Genomic DNA, 9,240 nt, shown 5'->3' on the forward strand with positions numbered 1-9,240 from the left:
AGAGCATAAGCTTTCGTGAGCTACAGCTCACTTCTTCAGATGCATATCGTGGAAACTGCAGCAGGCTTTATATATACACAGAGAATATGAAACAATACCTATTCCCACCCCACTGTCCTGCTGGTAATAGCTTATCTAAAGTGATTTCCAGCACAAATCCAGGTTTTCTCACCCTCCACCCCCCCACACAAATTCACTCTCCTGCTGGTGATAGCCCATCCAAAGTGATAACTCTTTACACAATGTGCATGACAATTAAGCTGGGCTATTTCCTGCATAAATCCAGGTTCTCACATCCCCCCCACCCCCATACACACACAAACTCACTCTCCTGCTGGTAATAGCTCATCCAAACTGACCACTCTTCAAGTTAAAATCCAAGTTAAACGAGAACATCTGGGGGGGGGGTAGGAAAAAACAAGAGGAAACAGGCTACCTTGCATAATGACTTAGCCACTCCAAGTCTCTATTTAAGCCTAAATTAATAGTATCCAATTTGCAAATGAATTCCAATTCAGCAGTTTCTCGCTGGAGTCTGGATTTGAAGTTTTTTTGTTTTAAGATAGCGACCTTCATGTCTGTGATCGCGTGACCAGAGAGATTGAAGTGTTCTCCGACTGGTTTATGAATGTTATAATTCTTGACATCTGATTTGTGTCCATTTATTCTTTTACGTAGAGACTGTCCAGTTTGACCAATGTACATGGCAGAGGGGCATTGCTGGCACATGGACATTGCTGCACAGTGTCCCAGCAGCACAGGGTCTGTTCTAGAACGGGACAGAAGGGAGAGGACAGCGGCCCTCAATTTTTACCTTGGGGGAGCCAGCAATGTCCCCCTCCTTCACCCCTCAGCGTTGGCCTGGCCGGAATGGTGATTGGTGAGGAGCACTCAGCCAAACCTCCTCCCTCTGCAAGCCTCCCACGGCAGCCTCCTGCCAGCAGGGCCTGCTCTGTGCGGTTGCTGGGCAGGCAGCCGGCTGCCTCTGGGTCTCCCTTCTGCCGCCCCAGCCCCCAGCCTGACCCGCTGGCCCAGAACGTCTGAGTTTGAGGGAGGCAGGAACCTGGCCGGGCAAGCAAGGCCCTGAGCCGGTCATAGGCAGCCACTGATCTCCGACCCAGCAGCAGCAGCAGCTGCTTCCTCCACCGCTTTGGGAGACAGGTACAGGGGTACACACTGGGTGACTGAGCAAGCCAGGGGATAAGGTGAGGTGGGAAGGGAAGGAGCCCTGGGAAGAACAGGGGGGAACCTTGGCCAGGGGTTGGTTACATGTGGGGATGGGGTGAGAGGCAACTGCAGGGAGATTGTGGGGATGGGTACAGTTACTGTGCGGGGGGCAGGGGTACCGAGGAGCACTTGGGGGCCAGGGATGGAGTGATTGTTTTGGGGGGTTCTTACAAAGGAAGGTGGGACATTTGGGAGGGAGAGATCTGGGGTGTGGGGAAGCTGGGAGAGGACCAGAAGGACGTGGGGGTGGGATATATGTGTGTGTGTGTGGGGGGAGGAGACAGCTGCAAAGGGGGGCATTTTGAGGAGAAGGTGGGGCTTGGGGGAGATGAGGAGGAATATTGCTGGTGGTGGTGAGGCATGAGGCAGAAATGAGGGGGGTGGAATTTGGAGGATGGAACTTGTATTGATGGGAGCCTCCTGGATGTTTCATGGCACTGGGTGTGAGGGAGATGTTTGTTTGCCCCACCCCCCACACCTTTGTAGATAAAATTGCTTCTCTGGGTCTCAGTGTGAGACCTTTTGCAGAGGTAGAGGCTAAGTGCAAATTCCAGTCTGGTTCAAAACTCCCAATGCCAGGGAAGTTCAGACCTTAGCTTTTGGTTCAGCCCAAACTGAGCTTCTGGGCTCAGACAAGAACAAGCTATTTCCAGACTCAAAGGGCTTGGGGGTCAGAGCTTTGGTCTGAGTACATTTCTACACAACCATGATATTACATACTGCTTCCTGCTGTGACCTTATTATTGAGAACGATTTATCTCTGCCTTCTTAATGGACCTTGTCCTAGTCTCATTGAAGTCAGTGTGGCTTTTTTGCTAGGGAGTTTGTAGGGAAAGACTATCTGTGTGTACCGGTGGAGTGTCTGTCTCTTTTAGACTATCATCTTTCCTTGTGCCACCCTCTGGCTCTGTGAGTACAGGGGATTGATTCCTTCTGGACAGCTATGAACCTGGCAGAGGGTCCCCTCTGTTACTGTTATACATACATATTCCTGTTGTTGCCTAACCGGGGATGTGCTGAATGCCTGTATCCCATCTGGCTTCAGCAGGAGCAGGTCCTATAATGTTTTCAAGCATTCACCAAGAGGAGATATACTGTACTGAGATTAAATGTAAAATGTATGTCAGCACTGGCAGGAGCAATTACAAAGCAACTTAGTGTGTTGTTGTATATCAAAGGATATAGGCTGGAAATATATTTATATATATGTTTTACTATAGAATTCCACATATTAGTTCTCTGTATTGACATTTCCTTTGCTCGTGCTTCATAAAAATGAATTGTTCTGTTTTCTTGTTTTGTGCCAGAAATTGGGTAGTTGTCACTAAAGCTATTTGATAAAATTCAAAAATAGGTAAACAATGAGTAGAAATGCAGTTGGGTTATTAAAATTCAAAAAACAAACAAAAATATATCTGCCCATTATTGTTTTGATGAATCTGGCCTCATGCCTCAAAATCTCTACCAGTGTCAGCTGGCAGAAGAGGAATGTTTTTGAATACTGCCCAATGTGCCCAGCACTGAACTGGAAATGCTAGTCAGTAACAGCCCATTACCATTATCCAGATGAGAAGCAAATTAAGCATGGAAATGCTGTGTTAAAGTAATGTAAAGGTTGAAATGCAAAGCAGCAAAAGCAAGAGAAATTTGAGCTGACATTCAAATTTTGTGCCTAGGTCTCAAAGCATATCCTTTTTTACATTACATCAGAGTACTCATGAAATCTGACAGAAAACGACGATGCTACAGTGTCCAGGCACAATCAGGCTGAATTAAATGGGTTAAGATAAGGAGTTCCATGCTTTCCTTGGCTGATCATTTAAATGATTGTATCTTAAATCTTAGGGCCTTTCATCCATAAGAATGCAAGCATGCTTTACACTTTACAAGCTTAAGGGGAAATTTAACCCTGTACAAAGGTAGTAAGACTATGTCTTATTTATATCCTAAAAATAGGGTTTCAGTGAGACTTAAATGTTGCATAGGCCTTGTGTGCACCCTGTGCGTAGGGATTAATTTTATCCTTAATCCTCACCAAAGAGGACCAAAAAGTACCCTTAGCTTGAAGGCGAGGTGAATTTTGGCTGAGTATAGTCTTCAGAATGGGGACCAAAATATATGAAACACTTCATTTACCCTTGAAATGGAAGCACCTTAGGACTCTTACATGGCAGACAAGACACAACCAAACTACCAGACAGTTTGGGACAGAAAGTTAAGGAGAATACTGTATTCAACTGAAACTTCACAGGGAATTCGGGCGGAATGTAAATATTTAATTTACAGTTAGTTAGGACACAGAGTTTAACACTCCTACCTGTAAAAAATTAAAGTGTTGTGAGATTTTTAATGATGCCACGGCTGCAAGATCTTGATTTTAATTTGCATCCAAAAGATGGCACCTGCAGACAAAGGAATGGTTTATATCTTAACTTTGATGTTATTTTAATACAATTTTGTAAATTTCATTTGCTTTGTTTTTTAACAGTAATAGTGAAAGATAATGCTGGACATAGAAAAATTGTACATGTTTAGAAAGTGAAATATTTAAATTTATGTAATACATGAATGATATAAAAATAGTATCTTACACTACAGCGTCAATTGTGAAGCAGTTTAAATTTTGCATTTTTACTTGCTTACTGATAGTATGTATTAGTGATGGATGTGACATAGGGCTTGTGTACATGTACAACCCTGCATCAGATGCTACTACACCGATGGGAGAGCTTCTCCCATCTGCATGGTTAGCTACTGCCTCTCGCAGAGGTGGACTACGTCGATGGGAAAAGCCTTCCCAGCGACATAGTGCTGTCTACACCGGGGGTTAGGTCCCCTTGAATGACGTAATTATACCACTGTAAGTATGTAATATAGATCTGGCCTCAGAATGTTCAGCTCGGTGCTTACCGAGCCTTACTGGAATCTTTGAGTGTAGCTGGGGTCAGCTTTCTTGTGACAGTTCTGTTGTTTTCCCTTCCAGCGAGAACCAGGAAATGCAGAGGTTCACAAAAATAAAGCCAATTGGACTGAGATCAGAATCAGGACCTACGTAAATCAGAATAACTCAAATGAAATCAATGGTGTTACATACCTGTACTTGTCCCATATCGTTTATTTCCATCATTTTGCAATATGGGAAGGGCATGGGGGAGCAACTTCCTGATACTTGCTTGTTATCCTCTGTGGGTTGCATTGCCCTGTTGAGAACCCTGGAGCTAGACTCCTGACATTTGGTACATTAAGGGCCCCCAACTACAAGTAAGATTCCAAATTTCAGTGGTGAACTTTCAATCATATGTCATTTTTTTCTGATATTGGATGTTTCAAGTGCCCTTTTAGGTGCAGCAGGGGTAACAGTAGTTATACAAATAAAAATAATATCTTCTAAGAGCTGGTCAAGTAGGGCATGAGGCCTCCTGTTTAAAGAAATGAAGTTATTTGAGGTCACTAGTGCTGTTTGTTGGACTTCAGCCACAAATGCTTCTGTTAGTATGTTTATCAGGTGGGTGATTTTAAAAATGTCATTGTTTAGTGCTGACATCTTGTAATAGGCAATAGACCAAATTCTCAGCTGATGTAAATTGGCATTGCCTAATGGAAGTCAATGAGGTCTATTTATACTAGCTGAGGATCTGACCCCATGGATCTCTTCATGAGCAGCAAAATTTTATTGGGGCTTGTTGGATCATAGGCTGACACTAGAATTTAGCGATGAAATGTTATGAAGAAAGTAGTCGCAGCCCCTATGCTGCCAGTCTAGCATTGCCACCAGTTTTACAGAGGCACAGGACATATATAGGTTCTTGTGATCTATTAATATGGTCTGTCTATTATCTTTACAGTGTTTTAAGTTTAGTTAAATTACTGCATTCCATTTTTTAACCACTTTGAAATATAAACGGTTTTACTAAGAGGCTGAATATCTGAATAAGGAATCAATGATTCATGTAAAAGCATGAAAATCTGCACCTCTATGAATAAGGGGTTTTATGCTGTGTATGTTCTTATACTTTGCCCGTCACCATGGTATATGAGTACCTTGATAATTGATTATTCGGATTCAAGCATCTCTCTATTGACTGATCACTGGCCAGTCTCTTCAGCTGAAAGAATGAAACCAAATAATGTCATAGCATTTAAAAGCTGGTACCTGCCAAAGGCAAATGAGTGCATCACAGTCATTGTCATTGATACTCATGTCCATTGAAAGGGCAGGCTATTGTCAGCTAGTCTGCATCCATGGGTGGGTGGGTGTGAATGCATAACTATGTATTACAGGCTTGCAAAATTGTCATGAAATATTTACAAGCCTAAGCACAAAATCTAGTCATCCACCTCTGCTGTGATGATTGACGATAATGAAAAAACTAATGATATTCTACTCGCCTGTCAAAAAAATTACTTGTCCAGAGATGGGGTGATTGATATTTTGCAAGGCACATGTTTGTGTGTGTTAATGTATAATATTTTTATTTGTGAAAATTGCAGTAAGAAAGAGGTCCAAATAAAGGTAATAGGAGTTTTGCCTTTTGGCTTTTCAACAGGGTCAGGCTTGGCCAAGAATGTTTTTGTTTTTGTTTAAAAAAAAAACAACAAAAACTTCCCAAAGGCAGTAAAAGTTGACTGCTTCAAAACACAAGAAATTTCCATGCAAGGTCAATGTTAGTGGGTTCACCTATGGCAAGTAAAGGAAGTGTTAATGTGAAGAAATAGTAGAATGTGCGATAAATCTAAACAAAAAAGACAGACAACATAACAAATGACAACACATCACTGTGCAAGATGAGAATCAATGCAACTATTTTACATGACAGATTTTCTATTCAGACTAAATATATTCTATCTAGAGCATATTGTGTATTGCATTGACATCATTTTGCCTTTATTCACATACTGTAGTAATGCCATCTACTGCATATAGACTTCCATTGACAGCATTTTGCCTTTCCTCAAATCATAACATTGTCTACACAGACATCCGTTGACATTGTTTTGCCTCTGTTTGCTCTATGGACTTGCAGTGACGTTGTCTGTCATTTTATTATGTTTTATCTCTGTAGAGTTCTATGGGATTTTAAATTATTTTAAAAAAGTTTTATTCAGTTTCCTAAGTGTATTATCAGCATACACTGATGTGTGTTCTGTCTTGAAGAATCGTTTAACTTCAGCCTGTTGGGTTTCCTTAACACATACTTAAATTATAAGTAACCACATACACAGATTCCAATGAGTTTAGAGATCAGTACGACAGTCCCAGTTCCAGACAATTGTGTCTAGTAGCTCACCGACTGCTCTTCTACATATCTCTGTCATCAGGTGAATTACCTAGGCACAGTTGCGTGCTTTGATATTAATTGCAACAGTGCTGTAAATGTGCCTGGCTCCTCTAGCCAACAGGGAAATAGTAGCTCAGTGAGCCCCTGTCCCGCCAAGGCATCTGCAAGTGAAGAGTCCCTTTGGTTTCACTGTGATTCCATGTGAGAGTAAGAGTCCATGCTCGTAGAGCTTTTTGTATGTTCAAGGTCCTGGGCTCCAGCTTAGCCCACATATGCTTGCATACTGAAAACCCCTTAGAAATTGCACTAAGATAATATGGTGCAGCATTTATCTAACAATGCATTTTCCCCATCAGCCAGATCAAAACCTCTAAGCTAAATATTTGTTTTAAATCCTTAGAAAACTGAAAGAAATAAATATATAAGATTCTTAACGCTACCTGCTGCCTCGGAAGAAAATGTTTGTCCAGATCTGCACTAGAGTGCTTTTTGCTGATATAGCATACCAGTAAAGCGCTTCTAGTGGGGATGCAGTTTATACTGACAAAAGAGCAGTTTTGCTGGTATAACTGTCTATGCTAGTGCAGCTGTATTGGTCAGGGATTATATCTCTCCCTGACTGACCTAGCTGTCTTGGCAAAAATGTGTAGTGTAGATCTGGCCTCTGTATACTACTACTACAAAATGTCTAGTCTAGGGAAGGGAATGGGACTGATACTGTTCTCACTTCGTTTTCTACTAATATAATGTAGTTGACTTCGGCTGAGTTACTCGTACGTTGGTGTTAGTGAAATCAGAATTTGTCACTCTGATCTTGAATTTTGAGTAGGATATTCAGCGTCCTGGGTTCTATTCTTGTCTTTTACATCTGACTTATTGAATGAGCTTGGTTTGGTCACTTAACCTTTCTGTCTTCCCATTTTGCCATCTCTTAAATGGGCATAATAATACGTTACTGCCTACCTCAAGGAGTGCTGCAGGATATAATGAATGTTTATAAAAAGCTTTAAGAGCATAGAATTAAATTTGCTATTATACTGTAAATGTGAATTATTATTGCTACTAGGAGATGCTTGTTCTTTGCGCGTCCTTCTGTGTCCATAGGCAAAAAAAGAACTCTTAATGGTTTTATTCTGATGTGTGCACTGTAAAATAATAGAAAACATATTATCCTGTAGCGTGTAAAGCTCTTGTTTTTTAGGCAGGTGAATTCTTCCAGAGTTGAAGTGCCATTTAACTGTGGGTTCTGTATTTTTATTGTGGTCGTCCTCTTGAATTCCACACTGAAGCTATAGCCCATCTAAGCAGAAATTGTATGATTTGTGTGTACATGCCTTTTTTTACACCTCGGATAAAACTGGTGAAAAAACTCACAGCAAAGAAAACAGAATGTGCCTTGTCTACTTTTAAGATCTGGTAAATATAAGATTGCAGCATTAGGGCCCACTTCTTGTTTTAATAAATTACAAGGCCATGTGATAGCTATGCCTTGCCATCAGTTACTGAAGCAGAATGTCGCTCATTAGACCAGAGACAGTGCATTCCTATAAAATAAAACACCATCTGAAGCACTGTGATTGTTTGTGGCAAAATGAAAACTTGTCATGTACAATACTGTCAGCAAAATGAACACGCTTGGAAAAGACTATTATTTATTGAAATATATATAGTCTAAAGGGCAAACACGTTCACCCACCATATTGATAAGAATCACATAATACCTTTTATGTCGACTCTCTCTTTCTCTATGGTTCTCTCTGTGTCTTTAGATATCTAACCATATATTTGCCACATTATTTGGTCTATTGGGTCAGTTTCTCAGCTGGTGTCAAGTGTCATCGCTCTATTGAAGTCAGTGGAGTTACACCATCTTACTCCTGCTGAGAATCTGGCCCATTATTTCTGATTTGCAGGATACAAAGTTTGATGGAACACTGCAAGGTAGTATACAGTTAAAATTATGTTTTTTTTTTCAAGTTAATATGAATTCTTTTTTTAATGTTAGCGAAAACATTTAAAAATGTAAATGTTTCTTAACGACATTAGAACCCCAAATACAGGAGCACTATACAGCCACTGCAGGAGTGTATGAGAACCAGAAAATGACTAAACACGAAGTAAAATTCTCAGTTCAACGAGGTTGTAAATTCTTCATGATATTTTGCTATCATCTCATTATCCATCATTTTATTTCATGCTCCTATGTTATGAGACCTTGTCAAAGGCTTTTGAAAATCCTAATAAAGCATGTGTACAGGGTCATCGTTAGCCAGTTTTATTAACCTTTTCAAAGAAGACAGAGAGAGGAAAGCCTTTAAAATAAGCTGATATGCAAGCAGCTAACTTTTTCAGTGTCAGAAAAGCATAGACGTTTGTAGTTTGGGCTATTCTTTCTTATCTAAGCATATTTAAAATAAAACTGGAACAGCTTTGAATGCAATCTATGTTTACTAATGTGAGCTAATAAAATCACATAATATTACTTTGTATTGTACTAATGGGTATTACATTATACTATATTAACGGTACTATATATTATTACAGCATTTTCTGTGCTACACGCAGAAAGATCAGTATTAGACCTTGCGACTGTATTAGATTTAGAAAAGCCATAAAAGCAAGATGATGATAAAAAAGCAAAAGGAATATCTAATAAACTGGTTTGCTGTGTTTAATTTAATCCAGTTTTACATTCATTCAGGTTTAGAATGCAGTGTGAAAGAGATGCTGTTTG

This window comes from Lepidochelys kempii, chromosome 1 (assembly GCF_965140285.1).
Source record: "Lepidochelys kempii isolate rLepKem1 chromosome 1, rLepKem1.hap1, whole genome shotgun sequence".
In the NCBI taxonomy this organism is placed as follows: domain Eukaryota; kingdom Metazoa; phylum Chordata; order Testudines; family Cheloniidae; genus Lepidochelys; species Lepidochelys kempii.